The 23,844-nt window shown below is 39.1% G+C and overlaps 1 protein-coding gene across 1 annotated transcript in view; it reads right to left on the bottom strand.

Moving 5' to 3' along the window:
- Positions 1–939: 939 nt before the first annotated feature.
- The window catches only part of CETN3 (centrin 3), a 224,445-nt gene continuing 201,540 nt past the window's right edge, over positions 940–23,844 (bottom strand). Inside the window, exon 7 of the transcript XR_004299373.1 lies at positions 940–1,182. The gene's annotated coding sequence lies outside the window, so the exon portion shown is untranslated. The remainder of the gene's footprint in view (positions 1,183–23,844) is intronic.

Below are 23,844 nucleotides of genomic sequence, written 5' to 3'. Positions count from 1 at the left end.
GGATGATTTTTGTGAGGTAAAATCAAACATCAGTCTTAATTATAGGTATTAAATGTTAGGGAAATAAATATAACAAGAAAAATACATTTCCCATTTGTTTAACAGTATGTTTAATTTACAACTCCTATCCTCTCATTGTTGTAACTGCTGACATTTACAGTATAATTAAGGTCTCAGCATTTATTGACATTTCCTTAAACTTAAGTGACCCATTGTTTTTTGCACCATAACTCACATATGAGAAAAATCCTAAATTTGCCCTTGATTTATGTGACTAAAAATATTTTTCGATGTGAAATCATTCTTTATGTGTTTGCAGTATATTTCAGATGAAGATGTAGTTTTTTTGCCACTATTCTGAACTTCTCCCATCTGCCCTGATAAAAATACAAGTTATAGATTCAAGAATCTCCATAGGAATTCTTTAACTCTGTATCAACAGACAAAGAAATCATTCTTGAAATACATCTGATGACATGATAGACTGGTAAAGTCAAATCTCTCCAGAAGCAAAAATTAACTATGATTACTTGATGTAGACATCACTCAAACCAATCAAATGTTATTTTGGGAAATCATAAATTTATATCCAGCGTCAGTTTGTCACTCATTAAGTTCTTATAAGAATGATTAGGAAATTATCTTAATAAGTAAATGTTAGTCTTAACCTCTTCTTAGTTTGATGGCTTAAAAATATAAGTTTGTATCAATCCACTGAGTCTCGCTAAAAGTCTCTGCCTGCTTGGAGAGTTATTTATTCTAGTATTAATAAAATTTATCCAAGATGGAAGAGGAAATTCTTGCATTGCTCCATTCTGCAACAAATCTACCTCTAACATGTTAGCAAAGCCTTCAAAATAGGATTTTATAGGTAATATTAATAAATATTTACCAGGTACCTACTATGTTCCAGGCACTGTGTGAGATGCTGGGAATATATGAAAATCTCATTATCTAAAAGTGTGCCCATACACAGAAACTCTGGGAGCAGACTGCAGTCTTGCCAAGGTGTCGTTTTAGTGACTGACATGGATCACTACCTCCAGCAGTCAGCAGTGACAGCAGGCAAAGCTACTTAACAGGGAGTTACTGATCCTGCAGCTGTATTTTGCTTGTCTCTCCTTTGAAAGATGCTCCCTTTGAAGATCTTGATCATGTGGAAGAGAGGAAGCATGATATAACCTATAAATCAAGGAACAGAAAGGTTTTAGAGCTACAAGTAAATCACCTTGCCAGTAACTCAGAGAGATCACAGAGGAGGTAAACATAGTGAAGAAAATACAAAAAGATTCCGTGCACTTGATGATAAAGGAGTCAATTTCTTCTCCAATAAAACATTTTTTAAAGTACCACAGCAAGAATAGAACTGAAGAGTTTTCCTCTCACCCCTTGTGGAAAGGAAGAAAGATCCAGTTAAGGGAACCTGTCCAGGCTCTTTAAGGTACCACAAGGAATAGGTGGTAACATCTACCTCCTAAGGAAAAGTATGCACTCCTTAGATTTGCTCCCAAATTACTCTCAGTACTCTCTTCCACGCTTATTGAACCTGAAGAAAAACAAATTTCAGATACATTACTGATCATTTATCAATTCCTGGAACTGATAATAACAATCTTTCTTAGGTTGACTACCATGCCTTTTCCCTCAGGATTATGCAGAATGTGTGTATGAGGCTCTGGGTTTTATATCTGCAGAGATTTCCTCATTTGCCATAAAAATCATGTAACAAAGTGGTGATATAATTTACATTTCATCCGATTTATTATATTTTAAGTATTTTGAACATGGAGATAATGAAGAGGCATGATCATGGAAATTGTCTAAAAATAGGACCATGGTTAATAACTTAATTTAGCCTAATCCACCTAAATAATAATAAAATCTCATTTAATTGGACTTCATTAATTTTAAATGTGACAAATCTACATGACATTTGGCTGAAGTTGATCTGTGAAATTAGATGTAGATTCGAATACCAGTTTACCACTTCTATAAAAATTGGTTGAACTCTCTCTACTTACTTATCTGGAAAATGGGAATAGTCTCTTATCTGTTTTTACTTTTTCTAATCATTCATACTGTTAACACTCTATTGCAATCCATGAACACCTTGTGCACAAAATCATACAAAAGCCTCCAATTAAAGCCTTCTGCCTCCACTCTTGCCCACCTACCCCCTCGAAAATATAGGCTATTATATACACAGGGGCCATAGTGATATCAAAAATCTAAGTCAGAGAATATTACCCCTTTGCTTAAAATTCTGTAATGACTTCTCACTCTACTCAGTGAAATCCAGACTCCTTCCCATGGCTGACAAGGCCTACCTGAACTCCCCGCCCACACCACTTCTTTAACCATCTTTTTTTCCAGCTTAGTGAGATATGACTGACAAAAATTGCACATATTTAAGATGTACAGTGTGATGTTTTCATGTAGATATACATTTTGAGGTGATTACATTTTGAAATGATTAATGAAGCCAATTTAAAAATCCATCACCTCACACAGTTACCTCTTTTCTGTGTGTGTGTGTGTGTGTGTGTGTGATGAACACTTAAGGTCTACTTTTTTAGCAAGTTTCAAAATACAACACAGTATTATTAACTACAATCACCCATGCTATACATTAGGTCTCCAGAACTTACTCATCTTATATCTGAAAGTTTATACCCTTTGACCAACATCTCCCTATTTCCCCTCCCTACAGCCCCTAGTAACAATCATTCTGCCCTGAGTTTTACTTTTGTAGATTATTTCACTTAGATTAATGTTCTCCAGTTTCGTCCATATTGTCACTAATGACAGGATTTCTTTTTTTATTAAGAGGGAATAATATTCCAGTATATGTGTGTGTCTACCTCCTAAATGTCCACTGATGGATGATGAATGGATAAGAAATGGATAGATAGATAGATGATAGATAGATAGATAGATAGATGTCAGTTTCATTTGGGATATATATATATATATATGTCAGTTTCATTTGGGATCTAAGAAGATCCTAATCATCATATCTTGCCCTTAATAAATGTGGTTAATTATATAATAGCTTGTACAAAGTTCTACTAATTTGGTGTTAAGAGTTATAAACTTAATCACAAAAGCTAGGTGTGGTGATTTTAAAATATGGCCGCAGGGGCGCCTGGGTGGCTCAGTTGGTTAAGCGACTGCCTTCAGCTCAGGTCATGATCCTGGAGTCCCGGGATCGAGTCCCACATCGGGCTCCCTGCTCAGCAGGAAGTCTGCTTCTCCCTCTGACGCTCCCCCCTCTCATGCTCTCTCTGTCTCTATCTCATTCCTCTCTCAAATAAATAAATAAAATCTTTAAAAAAAAAAAAATAAATAAAAAAATAAAATATGGCCGCAAATTCTTTGACATTTCTCACATTGGGCGGGTCTACCTCTCCTCCTTAAATCTGGGCAAACTTGAGACTTTTGCATACGGAGCTAGGTCAGAATGGGTCATGCACCTTCCACCTCATTCTCTAGGAAAATTCACTGTGGAGTAAGCTAAGCAGCATGCAAAAAGTTTGGCCACCCCAAGATCTCCATGGTGAAGAGGACACATGTAGGTGCTCTCATTGACAGTTAATTTTGCAGCTGATGACCAGCATTAACTGTCAGTTATCTTGGATCTCCAGCCCAGTCAAACCTTCAGATGACCACAGCCCTGGATGACATCTAACAAAAACTGCGTAAGAAACCCCAAGGGAAAACTATTCAAAGAAGCTCTTCTAAAATTTATGACCCACAAAACTGAGAGTAAGATCAAATAGTTGTTCTGTTACACTTTTAAGTTTGGAATCAATGTATTACAAGGTAATAGAGAATCTTATACAAGGAAATGTCAAAACTGAGTTTCTTGTCACATACTATTTTCACCTATATTGTTCTGACTCTACTTGCCATGTGGTAAGAAAATGACTTATGTAAAATTTAGCCATGTGTAAACATTGACTTTCATTCATGTAACAAGATAGAAAAATATCAAAACTAGAAAGTGTTGATTTCAGGTCTCCTAAAAATGGAGCCCATGAAGGTTGTGGCTTATCAGGCTTACCACCCTGAGAGCAGGGTGGTCAAATCACAGGACTGCATACTAAGTCCAGCCCACCTCCTCTTTTGTATGAAATAAAATAAATATGGCCCACAATGCCAGAGTATTTACTGGCTTGCCCTTCACCAGAGAAGATGCCAATGCCTGAGTTAGAGAATGGCAAAATTGAAATAGGAATAAGTCCTCTGATTCATAGACCAATATTCTTTTTCTCATATGCTGCCTGACAAGAATAAAATTTTTCTATTTTTTTTTAAAGATTTTATTTATTTATTTGACAGAGAGAGACACAGCTAGAGAGGAAACACAAGCAGGGAAAGTAGGAGAGGGAGAAGCAGGCTTCCCGCGGAGCAGGGAGCCCAATGTGGGGTTTGATCCCAGGACCCTGGGATCATGACCTGAGCTGAAGGCAGACGCTTAATGACTGAGCCACCCAGGCACCCCAAGAATAAAATTTTTCATCAACATCAGCATATTTTAATGAGCTTATTTCATGATCCTATGAGTTTAATTTATATCAGTACTTCTTAAATTTTCTAAGAGCTTTTCCTTTTGTTTTTTGGGGAAGACTGTTGTTTTCATACTTGTTTTAGTTTTGCTTTTGAAAAGAGAGGTGTTATTCACAAGAGGGTAAATATATTATTTAAGGTTTTCTGTGATACCATCAGTGAGGAAAAGAGAAGAAAACTGATATCTTGGATTAGGGTTCAGCAAACTTTTTCTCTAAGGGTCAGAATATTTTTTGCTTTGCAAACCATTCAGTGTGTATCACAAATACTTTGCACAAAAGCAGCCATAGACAGGCTCAAATAAATGGGCATGATTGTGTCCAGAAAGATTTTATTTGCAAAAACAAGTGGTGGGCTATACTGAGCCTGCAGTCTAGTTTGCCAACCCATCTCAGATAATTTGGGGACATATAAATGCGTAGGAATGCAACGCTGCTGGGCTTATAGTAAGATTGTAGTTACAAATTCTACCCAGAGAAGTAGGGGAATATCAAACATTCCCATATTGGAATAACAATATTTTGCCTGTGTACTACATGTTTTGTTCCCTATACTTTAGAATAATATTTAATATCCAGTCTGGGCATACTAGTGAATTAGGGTTGAGTTAGTATTACTGAAAGACCTTGTAAGTTAAATTTCAGTCTTTATTATTACAGCTTGAAAGTCTTAATGTTTTTACAGTTAATTTATTTCTCCAAGAAGTAAGAGGAGACCATTCTAGATGTCAGTAGCCAAACTTTCCTGAATGCAGTATTCTCAGACTGTGTGAGATTTTTCTCCTAGTTTGCAGAACCCCTGAAGTTCTCTCAATACCAAAAAAAAAAAAAAAAAAAAGCTTATTCTTACCAGTAGTAGAGGACATTCTACTCTCAAAGAGAGAGAATTTCTATCTTCCATAGGACTTTACACCATCATAAATTTCCTGGACATGTTGTCACCTATATAAAAAGGACCAATGCCACCTAACTGCCAACCACTCTGGGATAAAGTGGATAAGGTGAGGAAGACAGTAACCCAGTCCCCATCACACTTAGTTGAAGGTGATATTAAAATAGACTTTTAGAAAAAAAAAGTATGCTTTATTTTTCAGCTTAAAGTAAATGCCTACTTGAACAAAAATACATAAAATTTTTTCCAATGCTAAAAGCAAATAAGTGGATTTTCCAGAGTTTCAAAAAGAAAAAGAGTATTTTCTTTGTGCCTAAGAGGTATGTAGATTTCAGAAAGATTAAAAAATGCATTGATAAAGTAAGCAACTAATCAACTACAAATTCATAGTAATGTTAATTACATAAATATATAAGTGTGTATATATAGTAATAATTATGAAAAGCAAAATAAAAACATAATATTACTTTCAACCATTTCAATTTAAAGAATAGGAAATTTTGAAGTGTTTGCTTTGAAAACTCAGAATTATCCACACGTGAAAAATCCAAAATTGCTGTAAAGTGTAAAAATTATCCTTTTTTCCACCTACAGGTAAGTCAGAATTGCTGTGCAAATTTTCTTCAAACTTCTTGAAAAGGAATTTTCTGGAAAGGAAAATCTCTGAAGCTACACAATAAAAACTTCAGAGGCAGAAGAAAACTCTTCCCGGTGCCTACATCTACAGAGCACAGGCAAAACCAACCATCCCCCCACACACACATGTGCACACACACACACGCGTGCACATACACACACACTCTACAGCATATGTTTATTAACTGATTCAACACAATTTTATTGAGTGCCATGTGCATTAATTGGTATAGGATGTACATGTATGAATGTGTGTGTGTTATGTGAATATAACCTTATGTGTGAATGTATCTGTGGAAGCAAAGCCAAGAGAAAGGCCTAAAGGCAAAGAGGACATATGCAGGTAAGATGACACCCACCCATGGGAGGGCACCAGAAATTATCCTCTGAAGCAGGTTATACATACACCATTCTTCTCTACCCCTTTCAATTCAACATTTTTAAAAGATTTATTTATTTATTTGAGAGAGAGAGAGAGAGAGAAATAGCACGAGTGGGGAGAGGGGCAGAAGGAGAGAACCTCAGGCAAACTCCTCACTGAGCATGGAGCCCCATGACCAATGAGATCATGACCTGAGCCGAAATCACGAGTCAGATGCTTAACCGACTGAGCCGCTCAGGTGCCCCTCAATTCAACATTTCAAAGTGAAATTATTTTAAAATATTTCTGAAGTTGCATGGAAGACTGCTTAAATTTGTGGATTTTCAGGTTGCAATTTACAGGGAACAGCACACTGTTTTCACTTGCAAAGTACGAGACCGAGGGCTGGCCATTCACTTTTCTCCTTAAACCCTGGCAAACTCCTACTTCAACAGCCTTTCATAGTTATGAAAAAAGGTACCAAATTAGGGTGCTTGGGGTGAGATCCTGCTCATGTCGGAAGCAATTTACACTGACACTAGAGATAAGGACTGCTCTTCTTAGAGTGACCCAGCAATCCTCTAGCCTCACAGGCCACCGTGTTTGTTTGAGTTAGCAGGTGGATACAGCCATCATAAGAACACAACTAGGAAAAATCCAACATGGTACAATACTAAGCAGGAACTTCTGCAGAAATGAAAACAACTTAGTAATTATAAAAGTCAGACCTTAGATTTCCAAACAAATAGAGATCCAGTTTTAATTCTGATTTAGAACTATGTTGCACACATTTCAGAAGTTATTATTTCATAAGAGAAGCAAGCAGGAAAAAAAAAAACCTCTGGGTCATAGGAATAAAAAAGAAACAGTTTAGTTTTTAAGGTGTCAAGAATGATATGTTATAGAATGCCGGGGGGGGGGGGGGGGGGGAAAACAGAACATTCCCTCCGTTGCTGCTCCCAGGGAGACCAACACTCTCCATAAGAAGAGGAAATGGCCCACTGTGAAAAAACAGGGCCAACCATGAAGTTGAAGAACCAAGCAGACCTGACTGCTTAAGACCCAAACGTCTCCCCAAAAGACAGACCACTGAAAAGAAGGGAACCTGTGAATCCAGAAAAGCATCAAATAGGAGCACACAGGCTTGGAAGCAATTGCTTTACCACCCTTAGCTCCAAGCTTCCTTGGAGTATCTGGCTTCAAACACCGAGATCTCTTCATCCTGTCCTTTAGAGATAGCACCAGAGCACGCCTGCTCACCTGCTCGTCCTTTATTCCCACCCCTCAGGACCTCATTGCAGATGGCCAGATAAGGCTACCTTCTGGGCACTGAAGGAGGAGTTCAGGACACACCACCCATAAAACATGCCACTTGGGTATACTGATTGTTTTGAACTGAAGACACTTGAAAACAGCAAATGCAGAGAGGTTTCTCGGAACTTCCCTTCTCTGCCTAAAGACAGATCCTCCAAAAGGAACTCAATTGTTATAAATCCCCTCCCTGGGAGTTAGTCAACCAGGGTAGATTGATTCTGGTCACAGAAGAGACTAGAAGTTGACACCACCCCCTGATAAGCTTTGTCACAAACTATCATAGCACCTATCTATTCTAAGGGCCCATTCATCTTTGTTAAGTGGCCTACATTCCCACTCCCCTTCTCCTGTTAAGACAGTACATAAGCTCTCAAATCTCACCATTTTGGGGAGGATATTTATTTTTCCCTGTGATACCCCCATGTATGTAATGTTAAAAATTAATAAAGACAGGAAAGCTTTTCTCTTATTAATCTGCCTGTAGTTCATTTATTCCGTAGACCCTGCTATCAAACCTCAGAGGGTGGAGGGAAAAACTTTGCTCCCATACACAAACTCCTCTCAGCACCACCTCATCTCTGCCAGGCTGCAGGCTGCCCAACACAGGCACTTCAGAAGGAAATTTTAAAAGAGGAAGAAAACGGCCTTTAATACTTTGAGCAACATGATAAATTCTTGGTAGGTTGCACTATAATAGCACTCTTGTTAAACAATAAGCATCTCAATGTCACATTCATTTTAAGAAGCCTTTGCCAGAAAATCATTGTGATCATCATCACGCTTATCATAATAATAGTGGCATATAGGAATTTGTTCCATTACCAAAGGATGGGAATCCTTTACCAGAGGCAAGCTATGTCTCTAAGGCTCCCCTGAGCCTATGCACAGTGAGCTGCCAGTTCTCCTTGACTCAGAAGCCAGGGCTCAGGCAGCTAGAGCATTCTGTGCCTCAAATCATAGAGTGCTGAGAGTTTGGCCTTTGCCTCCACCAGACCCCAGCCCCACTTTCCCCACCAGAGGCTGCTGATAGCAAAAACCACCCGGCTCAGCCATCACAGCTGGTCCACAGCCAAGTTGGCTGAAACTTGTCTATACCATACCCAGTATGGCTAACAAGAACCTTTGTTCCCAGTACATTTGATCATCAAAATAGCATTGCATTTCCCCCTAGAGAAATGCAATTTTGTCTCTATTACAAGTAGTTTGATGTGTGGTAATCGAAAGGAGACACATTTTAAATTTGAGCTTTATGTTGTGACTAACATTAATTTAAATACCCTACATCAAAGGGCTGTGCTATTTCTCCAAACTGCTTTAAAACCCACCATGATTTTTTGTTGTTGTTTCAGAAACCCACAGTGCAATCTGCAATGCATTATAAATTTTGAGCACAGAATCTTATCTATATTTTCTTGCGCATTCCAAAACCCCCCAAAATACTGATCAGAGACAGTTCCCACATTCCAAGACTAGTGCCACAAGCTTGCTGCAAGTAGAGAGAGAAAAGATTGAAAGTAACAGATGTTTGGGTTGCCTGGTCTTGTTATTTTCAAGACTTCATCAACAATGCAAAGTTTTAAATTAGAAATGTACTATAGTTCTATTGTTCCCTATGGAAATTTCTAACTAAAACCAGAGTCTAAGAATTCATTTTCAAACAAAAATTCTAACTTTGGTTTTAAGTGGGGGTAGGGGTATCCTCTTAGAAGGGAAGAAAGTTCAGTCTGATGAGCATCCCCACTCCACTCAGCACCGCAGGAGGGAGCAGGATTCAATGAGTGGAAACAATTCTACCACCTCTTGCAGACTTGGTGACTCCATGGGGTGTGCTCCCTGGGCTCCTGCTGCCCAAAAGGGAGGCCGTAGGGGATGCTCGCAGCACCACTACAGTGAGAAAGTTTTGTGGGTCTGTTCTCACAACATTCAGGATAGTTCCACATGCGGTATCCTGACTTGCTTCAAAGAGCAGAGAGCTTTAGAAGCCCCTCCAGAAGCCTTGCCTGCATCGACTCTGCCATCCATACTGCTCATCCCCTGCCAGGTTTTGCCCAACCGGGAAGGAAAGTTATTAGCTCCCTCCTGGACTCAAAGGGAAGTGTGAGCAAAGTCCATTGTTTGCCCTCAAATGTGCATCCTTGGTGGCTGTTGGTTCACATATTCGCCTACTTCAGAGACAGCGATGCAGTGCTTATACAGGATTTCAGAAGAGCTCAGATCCGGGGGGGTTTTGGCTGAGGACGGACCAACAAGTGAAACTGATAAAGCAGAGACAGTTTTAATTGAATGTAGATTTATAGAAGGAAGTCAATATCTTGTCGTTGTTGTTGTTCCTAAAATCCTTTTGTCCTTTTATCCCAACCCTCACGCAAAAACACTCCTGACTACTCTAGCCCACGATAATCCCTCTGTTCTCTAAACTCTTAAAAATACATATGGTATATGCTGCCAACTAAGCACTTTCTTATATACCCACCTGTATTAGTGTCTGTATTATATTTTTAATACTGACTCCCTAAATTGATTTTGAGTGTCTCAAGGGCAGACAAAATGTCTTATACTTACTACCAGGACCTATCATGGAGATAGTGGGGATGGGAGAATCCAAGAGAACCATTTGGCATAAGCCTCATATTCAAAAACAAGACTCAAATTTAGATTTTTGATATCTCCAAATGAGATTATACCTAGACTTTCATAGACATACTGGCAAGAGTTTTAAAAAGAAGCACTCCATCCAACAACTTTAAATTCATCACAGTTTCTATGATCCTTTTTTGGCATTACTTTATTTTTTAATATCCCAGGAGCCTCAGAGAGAGATGGGGAGAGAAAGAGCGAGAGAGAGGTGGCTCAGTTTGCCTCAGATTTTCTGTATTTCCTGGCACCATGTTACAAAGAATATGCTCAGAAAATATTCCCTAATGGTCAACAGACAATCTGTGGCTGGAAGGAGAAAGTACAAACCTGGCATGGCACTTTCTAGACCCAGGGCAACTGAAAAGGACCCTAGGTAGACTGGCTAGAGTCCATCCCAGAGTGATTTGGTCTTCAGGGTCCTCCCTCCTTCTGTGGGGAGCAAAACATTACTCAAAAGAGGAGGGATGCCCTCTTCTTTTGAAGATAAGGTGGCCCTTTGAAATTTAAACCAGCAGAATCCAGAGACAATGGCTATGCTTATTTAACCAGCTGTGAGAGGCAGTCATACAAGAAACTGGCATGCATGGACAAAGGGATCTAAAAATCCCAGAACTCCAGTCAATGTAGTCTCTAGAAGTAATCTCAGGGAAGCAGGACTAGAATGTGATTGTAGTCTTCAAAATCTCATATACTCTTTGAAGAAAGATAGTGTGAAGCAAGTGTGTAAATAGTAAAGAGAATTAGTCATGAGTTCATTGTGTGAGTTTATTTGTAAAGAGACTTCAGGGCAGCTGGTAATCTTCTGGTGACATGTCCAAAACTGCCTTTGGCTCTCTTAGGCACCTCTTTGTGCCCCATTCTTGATTTTAGCTGATGTGGTAAACATTAGTCCTGTTTGCCAAATCTTTCTGGCTCTCTGCCTCCTGGAACTTTGTAGAATAGCATTCCCTCTTTCTTCTTCGCAGCTAGGCATGGTCTTGTAACTTGTTTCAGTCAATGAAATGTAAGTGGTATAAGAATCAGTGAACAATTCACCACATTTCCATTGCCCTGCCTTGCCTAACATGGACCATAAAGCACAGAGATGGAGCCTCCGTCTGCTGGGGTCCTGAGTGAGAATGACCAGAACTTCCCCGCTGACCAGTGGGGACTATTTGCCACGAGGAAAAAAATAAACCTTTATTATTTTAAGCCACTGAAATCTTAAGATAATAACCTACCCTATTCTGATTGCTAAGAGCGGGGATGAGCTAAAATGGTTAATCCCCTGCCTCCCCAAACTGAAGTAACATTGGCAGTTACACTATTGCATACCAGGGGATTGTAGAAGGCTCCGAACAAGACAGGCTCATCTTGTCATTGCAGTCACTGGACTCGTTAATTTTAAATGTTATTTTTATACTTGAAAGCTCCTAAGAGAGGACGATCTTAAATGTTCTCACTACAAAAAAAAAAAAAATAGTAATTATGTGACGTGATGGAGGTGTTAACTAATGCTAGGGTAGTAATCATTTTACAATATAAAAGTGTATCAAATCAACATACTGTATATCTAAAACTTACACAATGTTATATGGCAAGTATATCCCAATAATGCCAGGAAAAAATAAAGCAGATCTCTTGTGGAAAAAGAAATAACATGTTATTTTTATATTAAGACAAACATACACAGACAAGTGCAAGAGTCTCCTAAATTTTTAAGATAAAATAGAAAACATTAAAGAATTTTGGAAGCATAGGTTTAGAGGGTGAAACAAGGAATTAGAGCAGAAAAGGGACCTTTGAAAGGAGCAGCTTCAGTGAACAGAAGAGGAAACTGAGTTGCAGAGAATCTACATGACGCATCCAAAGTCCCCAGCCACTTAATGCAGTCCTGGTAGGCTGATTCCAATTGAGTACTCTTTTGCCACACCTTGAGTGTGTAAGATAATGATTCTCCTAGTGTTCTTAATAACACAAGGGAAGAAAGAGACTCTTATGCAAAAACCAGCCATCTTTTCTTCAGTGTTCACTTGCAGGTGATTCCTCGGATTGGTAGCAATAACGTACCTATGAGATGGCAAATAGGTGACCCACTATTCAACTGCCACTTGTTCATAGAGAGATCTAATATTATTTTTTCCTTTCTTCCCCAACTCCTCACTTTACCTAGGTGGAAAGATTTAAAGAATAGAAAGAATTTCCTTCCCCCACCATATGCCTCCAAAATTTTCCAGCTTTTGATCTTTATTTTTTAAAAGATTTATTTATTTATTTGAGAGAGAGAGAGAGAGGGAGACAGGGGGAGAAAGAGAAAGGGCGCATGCATGAGTGGAGGAGGGGCAAAGGGAGAGGGAGAATCTTAAGTAGCCTGCCGCTGAGCATAGAGCCAGACAAGGGGCTAGATCCCAGGACCCTGAGATCATGACCTGAGCCAAAACCAAGAGTTGGAGGTTCAACTAACTGAGCCACCCATGTGTCCCCCAGTTTTTGGCTTTTGATCTTTATAATCTAATCAATTATCTACACTTTGGGGTCATTAAATATGATGAGCTATTAAAATATAGCATCATCATGTAACTGCTTCATTGCACATGTCCTGGTTCTTTGATTTGATCAGAAGGTCATGGAGAGGAGGAAATATGTGTAAACCAAAGAATGAAATACATCAGGAAAAGCTTACATGGTAAATAAGATCTTCATATCTTGTCCAATTCTTAGTTCATCCACTTTCAGAAATATTTCATATCTCATCTACAATGACTCGAGGAGGTAGACAGAGCTTCACCTCTACCCATCCACCACAATAGCCACCTCCAATGGTTTGCCCTTTGGGGTCAGACTAAAATAAAGGCCAAACTCAGATGACCCCAGTAAGCCACTCTAGCAAATGGACTATTTCACCAATGAAGCTAAAACATCAGCCAAGGCCAGGTGGTGGGGATATTACAAAGCAGCAGACAGTGGTGATGTGTCATAACCAGAGAAAATCAATGCCCAGCCACTGTCAGCTGCGGACTCCGCCCTCATTCCTCCAGGTATAATCTACTTCCAGAGATAGTATGCGTCACAAAGATGGCAACAGAGCATCCTTGACACATTAGGAAATACGATCTCAAAAAGGCATGTACCTATGTCTTATAAGAAAGTTTCTCACTGTAAATAAAAGTACAGATGGAAGTAGATTTCTATTACCTTTGAAAAATAATATGTAGTTCTATTCACGTTTCAGTGTTTTGGCTGTGTGGCAGGTTTAGTAACGAGTGGAGAATTTTTAGTGTTTTTTCTGCATTAGCCAATAACATTATAAGATGACAAATCAGTTCACTTTTCCCAGCATCATAGAGGTAAACCACTATATATATGTGCACACATATGCACACAACACACACACACACACACACACAATCTTCCTTGTACTTTACTTTTTTGGGTTAACGTTATAGTCAATGTGCAGCACAGGTGGTCATCCATACAGAAGCAAAAATCCTATTTTAAAAGTTGCTTTCAGTCTGTTCCTGTTGTTCTAGGGCAGCAGTTCTCAACCAGGGGTGATTCTGCCGCCAGGACACATCTGGCGACGTCTGGAGACATTCTGGGTTGTCCTGAATGGGGTGGTGACGCTACTGGCATGCCGCTGAACATCTTACAACGCACAGGGCAGTCTCCCACAGAAGGGAATTATTATGTCCGTAAAGTCAATAGTGTCAAGTTTGAGAAACCCTGATCTAGGGGTAAAGCAATATACAATTTTAGGAAATTACCTTAATCGCCTTTGTTTAATGCAAAGGAAAAACCAAAGTCTTATTCTGAAATAGGGAATTTCAGACTAAGTTTGAATGATGGCTTTTATGAACAGCATCTCTGTGGAAACCAGTATGTTGTTAACTTCATTTTAAATTCCTTGGCTAGGATGAGAAATGAAGAAGGAGGCAAGAACAAATGTCCCAGATTTCCAGGAAGAACTGATTGGAGAAGACTCCCTTTTAAGGGAGATAAAATGACCCTGAGCAATGTCATCATAGGCAAAGGGCTAAGCAGAGTCAGTCAAAAGGATGCTTCCTGTGACGAGCATGCCAGATGGCATCTAGAATTGGGGAGATTTGAACCGGCGGCAAGTTTTCCTTTTTCATATTATTGTTCTCTTACAGTACCCCCAAGTCTTCAAAAGAAGTTTTGTAAAGCACCACAACCTAGTGTTTGTTGTGGTTAGGGCATAAAAATTACCAAGCCAAGGATTTCATTAGGGCAAGTACAGGTAAAAGTCAGGAGAGAGCCAGGGGAAAACTGGAAAATTGATGATATCCACATGTAAGCCATTCCCTGAGGGGCCAAAGAGGGAAAGCACTCACCCAACAGCCTAAGGGAAGTTCTGCAAGGCCGTGGGTAAGTCTATGAGCCAAAGTTGGCTGTCAGAGGTGTCATGTGTCTCCCAGGAATGAGTCTGCCCTAGTATGCCTGCCTAGCTCAGTTACTAGATAGGAAGTGCAGCCTTGGTGTGAACATGGCAATAGATTTCAGAGTGCACCAGCTGGGGAACCTTGGTCAATTACAGTCACTGCACTGAGAGGTCTGCTAGGTACATTCTCATGGCCATCTCATAAAAATGACCATCATCAGCTATTTGACTGGGTCTTTTGGACACCAACTTTCAGCCCCACCATCTGTTCAAATGTCCTCCTTTCAGCCACTTGCATTGATGTTTTAATTATTGATAAATAACTTAGTAGTAAATAGTTTCCACCCAACTGAGAATTCAAATAAAGAAAAGCCAAATCCTCTAGGATCACCAGAGCAGCAGGAGAAAACTCGCAGACTTCAGTGTGCCCAAACCAAGAAACCCTTCACCTATATGATGCTTTCACCTGGGACTGACCCAGACTGTGCTGCTCAGAACTCCAGCTCAGTACCTTAGCAGGTCACCAGCCTCTGTCATACAATGATTGCCAGCTCCCTTTCCAGGCTTGGAACCACTCCATTAGAGACCCATCATTACCTACTATAGAACTTCTAAGAGAAAATTGAGTTGAATAAATTATTAGCAATTTCATAATAAACCTCAAATCATCTTCCATACATTTTCCTCAAACTGCCAGAGTAATTTGTATATTAAACATTTAGATAGTACCATCCTTCCTTGTCAAGTCTCCCTTGTGAGAGATTGCTAAGCAAAAAGGAGACCATTACATTCCAGGAGAGTGTAAGTTCAGAAAGGCCTCAAGGCAGACCGTGAGCTGGAAGACTTCTCAAAGGTTTGCCAGCTCTGTGATTTTGTGATTTTATGATTTCAGATGAAGAACCTAATACAACACTGAGAAACTTTCCCCACAACAGGAAAGAAAGTCCGTGGAAAAGCCAGCATTAGAGAATGCCTGGCTTCTTCAGTCTATCTCCTAAAACATGAAATAAAATTTTGAACCATAGATAATCATGTTGTCCCTTTATTCAGAACTTCTTGTTGAAGAAGGGGACAGTCGAAGATAGTATCTGTCTGCATTTGTAAACATTCCAAAACCAGCATACAGAAGGACAAGTGAGCCTTAAAAGACCATCATGAGATCTTTGGTTTGAGTGCTGGACAGAACTTCAAGCATGACTAGCAGTTATGTTTTGGGTAACAGTGGGGACCTAAGTTCTTTTCTTCCTTGTATCTTGCACAGTGTTTTCACACCTGCCAGCCCAAACAGAAGAAATATTGATACAGTGATTTTAGACAAAGTTACAGTCAAGTTGGCCTAAAACACTGGGAACATCAGAAACGTCCTTTAGTGCATTCTTCACACAAATCCATATGATTTTTTGTTGCTCTGACATTAAGATTACTGTACATATTGTTTCCATCTTCTTCTCTTTGCCCAGTGCTAGAACACAGAAATGTTATTAACTCATAGAGTGAGCACCCGTGCGCATGCACACACACACACACACACACACACACACACGCAAGCACACCAAAAAAGCTCAGCTTGTCAACAGCTTTGGCAGAGTAAAATACAAATGATAATTAGAAACATGTGTCCCCAGCAAAGAGGCACAGAAACTAAAAGGTCATCTTTTTCCAAATGACCTAATTAGAAAAGCCTGGAGTGCTGGCTACAGTATAATGGTTTTACACAGCTTTTAACTCAGACTTCCTGTTTTAAAACAGTGCAATTTACTGCTCCTGTAGCAAATATGAATTGTCACTTAATGCCAACAGAATTACGCCTCACAACACCACCTGCCTCCAGCAATCTCCTCATTGTTAGACGCATCAGCTGAGGGCTGCTGATTTACCATCCCAGAATGACCATTTAGAACCTAGTGCCAGGACTGCTGCCAAGTTGAGAACAAGGATTTCATGTAGAAGGGAGCCCACGAGGTACTTTACATTAATGCCGACTGAAATATGCATGAATAGAGCAAAGGGAAAAGCAGTTGTTCCGAATCAGACTATCAGTGAATGCTTCTTAGATTCTTTTTTCTGGTCCCAGAGCTAAGATTTTGATGCTGAATAATTTTAATTGCCCAGAGACAATAGACACACACTGGCTGAAAATGCCGCATGGTAGAAACTCACACAGGCACCCAAATAGAATTGTCGTTTTAAATAGATGCCTCTGTAAATTTGTATTTAATCTCTCTCGTATTTATTCAATATGTTGTGATGTTTCATTAAGTATTCATTTTGCTTGTCTGTTTCATTGCCTCAGTTCTCCCAAATGAAACACCTACCTAATGCTATGAGGAAGAACATTTATCCTAGACTCTAAAGAACTTAAAATTCAGTGACAGTGATGGGTGCCCAGCTATGAAATATTTTTCCCAACCTCTCTTATAGCTAAGTGTGGTCATATGACTAAATTTGGGCCTATAGGACATGAATGGAGGGGATGAGTACAACTTCTGAGTCACCTTCGTTCGTATAGACTGTTTGGCTTGAATTCTCTGTCCCCTGTCATTGGCTGTGGAATGGTGATGACTAGAGCCACCTTGGGTGACACAGCTGCTCTGACCGCCTTGCACTAGTCACCTACATACTTCTCCATGAGAGAAAAATGAACCGCTATCACTCTTAAGACTATAAAACAGGTACACCTTGGTTTTTTGGAACCCACACACATCTTCTGTTTTATTTTTTTGTAGTTTCAAGTTTTTATTCAAGTTCCAGTCAGTTGTCATATAGTGTAATATTAGTTTCAGGAGTAGAAATCAGTGATTCATCACTTACATATAACACCCAGTGCTCATTACAATACCCCTTACACATTTAGCCCATCCCCAATCCACCTCCTCTCCAGGAACCCTGTTTCCCTCTCTCTCCCCCCTCCCCTATGTTCATCAGTTTCATTTCTTTTTTTTAAAGATTTGTTTATTTATTTGAAGAGAGAGTGCGAGCAGGGGGAGGGGCAGAGGGAGAGGGAGATAATCAGACTCCCCACTGAGCAGGGAGCCCAACTCAGGGCTTGATCCCAGGACCCTGAGATCATGACCTGAGCTGAAATCAAGAGTCAGACACTCAACTGACTGAGCCACCCAGGTGTCCCCACCTATTTCATTTCTTAAATTCCACATATGAGTGAACTCATGTGGTATTTGTCTTTCTCTGACTTATTTCGTGTAGCATAATACACTCTAGCTCCATCCACATGGTTGTAAATGGCAAATTTCATTCTTTTTGATGGCTGAGTAATATTCTTCTTTATCCATTCATCAGCTGATGGACATTTTGGCTCTTTCCATAATTTGGCTATTGTTGATAATGCTGCTATAAATGTCTGGGTGCAGGTATCCCTTCAGGGCAGTATTTTTGTCTCCTTTGGGTAAATACCTAGTAGTGCAATTGCTGGATCATAGGGTAGGTCTATTTTTAACTTTTTGACTGTTTTCCAGAGTGGCTGCACCAGTTTGCATTCCCACCAACACTGTAAGAACGTTCCCCTTTCTCTGCATCCTCGCCATCTGTTGTTTCCTGTGTTGTTAATTTTAGCCACTCTGACAGGTGTGAGGTGGTATCTCATTGTAGTTTTGATTTGCATTTCCCTTATGATGAGTGATGTTGAGCATCTTTTCATGTGTCTGTTAGCCATCTGTATGTCTTCTTCGGAAATAATGTTTATTCATGTCTTCTGCCCCTTTTTTAACTGGATTATTTGTTTTGGGGGTGTTGAGTTTGGTAAGTTCTCTATATATTTTGGACACTAACGCTTTATCAGATATGTCATTTGCTAATATCTTCCCCCATTCAGAAGGTTGTCTTTTAGTTTTGTTGATTGTTTCCTTCACTGTGCAGAAGATTTTTATCTTGATGAAGTCCCAATAGTTCATTTTTGCTTTTGTTTCCCTTTGCTCTGGAGACGTGTCTAGCAAGAAGTTGCTAAGGCTGCTGTAAAAGAGGTTGCTGCCTGTGTTCTCCTCTAGGAGTTTAATGGTTTCCTGTCTCACATTTAGGTCTTTCACCCATTTTGAATTTATTTTTGTGTATGGTATAAGAAGGTGGTCCAGTTTCATTCTTCTTCATGTGGCTGTCCAGTTTTCCCAACACCATTTGTTGAAGAGACTGTCCTTTTTCCATTGGATATTCTTTCCTGCTTTGTTGAACATAGGTTGACCATATAGTTGTGGATCCATTTCTGGGTTTTCTATTCCATTCCATGGATCTATGTGTCTGTTTTTGTGCCAGTGCCATACTGTCTTGATCACTACAGCTTTGTAATATAACTAGAAGTCTGGAATTGTGATGCTTCTAGCTTTGCTTTTCTTTTTCAAGGTTGCTTTTGCTATTTGGGGTCTTTTGTGTTTCCATACAAATTTTAGGAGTATTTGCTCTAGCTCTGTAAAAAACGATGGTGGTATTTTGATAGGGATTGCATTCAATGTGTAGATTGCTTTGGGTAGTATAGACATTTTAACAATATTTGTTTTGCCAATCCATGAGCATGGAATGTTTTTCCATTTCTTTGTGTCATCTTCAATTTCTTTCATAAGTGTTCTACAGTTTTCAGAGTACAGATCTTTTACCTCTTTCATCAGGTTTATTCCTAGGTAACTTATGGTTTTGGGTTCAGTTGTAAATGTGATCAATTCCTTGATTTCTCTTTCTGCTGCTTCATTGTTAGTGTACAGAAATGCAACAGACTTCTGTATGTCGATTTTGTATCCTCCAACTTTACCAGATTTATGTATCAGGTACACTTTGTCATAGCAGATTAGCCTGCACCTCAGCTGATAAAATGGATACATCAAGAAGTTGCACCTTCCCATTGTGCCTTTGACTTTGTGTGTACCTTAAATTGTTCAGTTCATTAGTAAATCAAAGAGAAAGTGATTTTAGGCTAATCCTGCTAATCCTTGAACCTAAACCAGTCTTTAAGATCAAACATAGTTCATGGGATCTTTTCTGTAAATTGAGGAGGATGAGTGTTGTTGGAGTTTCAAAATCCTGTGGTCTAAGGTTCAATACTGCACTGTGACTTGAAGCAGATCAGATCTCAATTCTTTTTCATGCATTATATCAAAAGAGATATATCTATAAATTCTGTTTTTATAATTTCAGAGATAAAAAGACTTCAATACATGCATTTCCTTCATTTAATACTTTCTTTGCAATATTTTAAATTCCTCTCTTTCTACTGGCTCCTTCCCTGTATCTTCAGTCACATAAAGATCTATTTCAATTTATAAAATCTTTTTATTGGATTCTTTTGCCCCTCAGATATAATTTTATTTTATATATTCCTTTCTCTGTCCAAATTTATACATGCAACAAACATTTGTTGAGCCTCTCCTCTGTATCATGTAATAAAGGAATTGGGATACAAAGCAAAGTTCTTGAGGATCTCACTATTTTGTTGCACTGGGCTGTTTTCAAGAATCTCCTTGGATTTGCCTCGATTAGCATGGAAACACCATTCTGCTTCTCATACTTCAGCTCTGACTATTCCATTATCTTTCTTGGCTGTTCTTCCTCTTCCAATAGCCCTTAATAGGGGTTTCCTCCCATACTCAGTAGCAGGTCCTCCATTGTGTCTCTCTACTCCCTTCCTTTGGAAATAGCATCAGCTCTCCAGCTTCAATTATCACCTCTTATGAATGATTCTCATCTGTCTCTAGGCATAAATTTTCACCCAAGTTTCAGTTACAAATTCCCAATTATACCTCATTACCATATTGCCCTTGAAATCCCAACATGTCCAAAACTAACCTAAATTCAGTTTTCTTACACATACTGTCATCCCCACACTCTATTTAACATCTTCCCTTATGACATGTACATTAACTTCCTTATCTTTCCCTCTCTCTTTGTAGGTTAGCCAAGCCTTCCTATACAACAGTAGGAATGGAAGTTTCATTTGGAGCAACTTATTTCCTTGGCTGCTTTAATTCAAGCAACTCACTCATGGTAACTGGAGAGTAGGCATTTGCCTTTTCTCAGAGCATGGTTTCTTCCATGCAGGGCCAAGTAGTTGGGAGAACAAATGAAGGAATGTCAATAAGCAATTATATAATTGACTACCAACATTAACCTGACAAGAATTAGTGGGAGAGGTAATATGCTCAATCCCCAAAGAGTTCTCAAATACTCAGGCTTCGATGAATATATTTATAAAAGCATTTTACTGCAGAACCAATTAGATGAGTACTCCTTGTTCCTTCCATTTTTGTATTATTATATAATGGGAAACAACATGTTTCCTTTCCTTTCCTTGACTATGGTTGATGTTAAACTTACCTATTGTCCTCTTACTTTTGGTTCCACTTTTTGTCAGAAACCAGTTTTTCTTGGATTATGTGTTACATGTTTACATATTAAAAAAAAAAAAAACTATGAGACCTACTTTTGTCTTCTTTTATACTTCATTTCATACACACATATTTCTTGTTTGCTTTATCATTTAGAGCTCTTAGATGCAAGCGGACACAGAAGGATTCTTAAAGAATGTACATAGAGTGTCCAAGGTCACCTAAGGGTCAGGCTTGGAGGCTACTTAGTCAGGAGCAATGCCCCAACTAAACTAAAGGACTACCCAGAAAAGACCCCCACCTACAGCCTAGGGCACCCAGGACAGGACACCAGAAATCATTCTACTGCTGCTCTGGAAGGCCAGATGTCTCTGCCACCATCTTCACCTGAAATGCCTTATTCCTTGTGCCTACTTTTTCCCACTGCTCACTTCTAAACTGAAGTCTCACGAATGACTGTCTGACTGGAGATACCTCAGTTACATGACTACATCATATCTTAAGGGAAGTTGTGAAAGTCAATTACTGCCCTCGGCTTTAGGGAGGGACAAATAAGGTAAGTTATAGCATCCAACTAGAAAGGGTATTCAAAGATCTGTGCAAATAAAAAAGTCTGACAAATGTCTACTACATTCACTGGCTTCCCTTCCCAACTTCTCTCTTTGCCAATATTGCTGTATTTTACCAAATAACCAAGGCTTCTACTATCAGTCATGGGTGTATCTTTTTCCTCCTTCAGTTCCTGGATCCTACCAATGAACAATTATTTTCAAGTCATTCACTACATGTCCAGCATATATGTATTGGTGCTGAGGGAGTTCAAAAGAAGTATAGCCATAAATTCTAAAATCTGGAATTAACATATAGAAAAAATAAAGTATTATAAATGGTAAAATAAATAAATTGGTTTGCTATAACAGAATTTTGAGGAGAGATCTTTCAAAGTAGATAAAGAAGTCAACAAAGGAAGATTTTATGTAAGAATTTAGTACTCTTTTGGGCCTTAAGTTTGGGCTAAAGATCAGGACTGTACACACAAACTCACTTGTGTTCTTCTCAGGACTTCACTAAAATAATAACCATAAAATAGAAAATTATGAACCTATTACAAGTGCTACTTACTCAGGAACAATGACCAAACCATGATGAGGGAATGTCCAGGAAGGATCCTCCAGGGCTGCCCAGGCTTTCAGCATAGAATCTGGAGAGGATCGGGGCACCCGGGTGGCTCAGTCGTTAAGCGTCTGCCTTCAGCTCGTGTCATGATCCCAGGGTCCTGGGATCGAGCCCCACATCGGGCTCCTTGCCCTGCAGGAGGCCTGCTTCTCCCTCTCCCTCTGCTCTTCCCCCTGCCTGTGCTCTCTCTCCCTGTCAAATAAATAAATAAAATCTTAAAAAAAAAAAAAGAATCTGGAGAGGATCCATGGGCAGACAATAGGTTTTGACAAAATTATGGAAGATGTTAAGCAGATAGAGAAATAATAACTGATGTGGACAAAACCACAGATTAGAAAGCTTTCAAAGAAGGTTGCAGTTAATAAAGAGGTCGATTAGTCCCCACAAACTCTAGACTCATTTGCCATGTACTATAGAAAACACTAGCGACTGGTCTCTACACCTGGGAAGGACAATGAATGTTTCACCTCTGGAAAAGACCCTGGAGAAAGACCACCACATTCTGACACATAGCACTTCTCTAGCCATAAGTGTCAGCTCCCCAAACAATAGCTTCAAAATAATCTCTTGTAGTCCACGAGCTGCATCCAAAAACACAGAATTCCCACTCAATTTTTTTTTTTTTGGTCTTTCTTTTAAATATAAACAAGATCATCAGATTTGAAAAAAATGTTCAAGGTGTAAGAAAGAAGCAAAAAATCAGCTCAAATATATGACCACAGAGAAAACAAATACTGAAAACATTTTTTAAACCCCTTAATCATTATGTTGTGCCTATGACTCATAAAGAAGGTGCTATAAAAAAAAGCAAGAGTCAGAGAACAAAATAGAACACTTAAAATTAAAAATGCTAATGAAATAAAAATGTAAATGATGGGTTAAAAGATAAAATACAGATAGATTGAAAAGATAAAGCAAAACAGAAAAAAAAAGATGGAAAGTCTGACAAACTATGTAAAATAAAAGGTTGTGATCTAGGAGATTGAACAACTGACAAAAAGAGAACAGAACATACGGAGAGAAGGAAATTATCAAAGAAAAGTATAAAATAAAATTTCCAAAGCTTGTGAGATTGGGTTCCACCTTTAAATACTCTACCAAAAGAACAGAAATATTAAGTAAATGGACATAGTCATACCAGATGTCCTAACAATATTTCAGAACACAATTTAAAAAGAGGAGATTCTCCAGGGCACCTGGCTGGTTCAGTTGGCTAAGCATCCAACTCTTAACTGACTCAGGTCATGATCTCACAGTTGTGGGATGGAGCCCCATGTTGGGCTCCATGCTCAGTAGGGAGTCTGCTTGAGATTCTCTCTCTCTCTCTCTCCTCTCCCTCTACCCCTCCCCTAGTTCGCTCTCTCTCTCTTTCTAAAATAAATAAGTAAATCTTTAAAAAAAAAAGAGGAGACGCTAAAATTTTCCTATAAGAAGAAATATCCAATTCTCCTATGGAAGAATTTAGAATGCCACTTCTCAACCACACTGAATATTAGAGGGAGAAAATGGAGCAACGCCTTCAAATTTCTGAGGGAATATAATTTTCCACATTGATTTCT

Source organism: Phoca vitulina, unplaced genomic scaffold (genome assembly GCF_004348235.1).
Source record: "Phoca vitulina isolate PV1807 unplaced genomic scaffold, GSC_HSeal_1.0 scaffold6, whole genome shotgun sequence".
Classification (NCBI taxonomy): Eukaryota; Metazoa; Chordata; class Mammalia; order Carnivora; family Phocidae; genus Phoca; species Phoca vitulina.
This window is presented reverse-complemented; position numbering and strand designations above follow the sequence as displayed.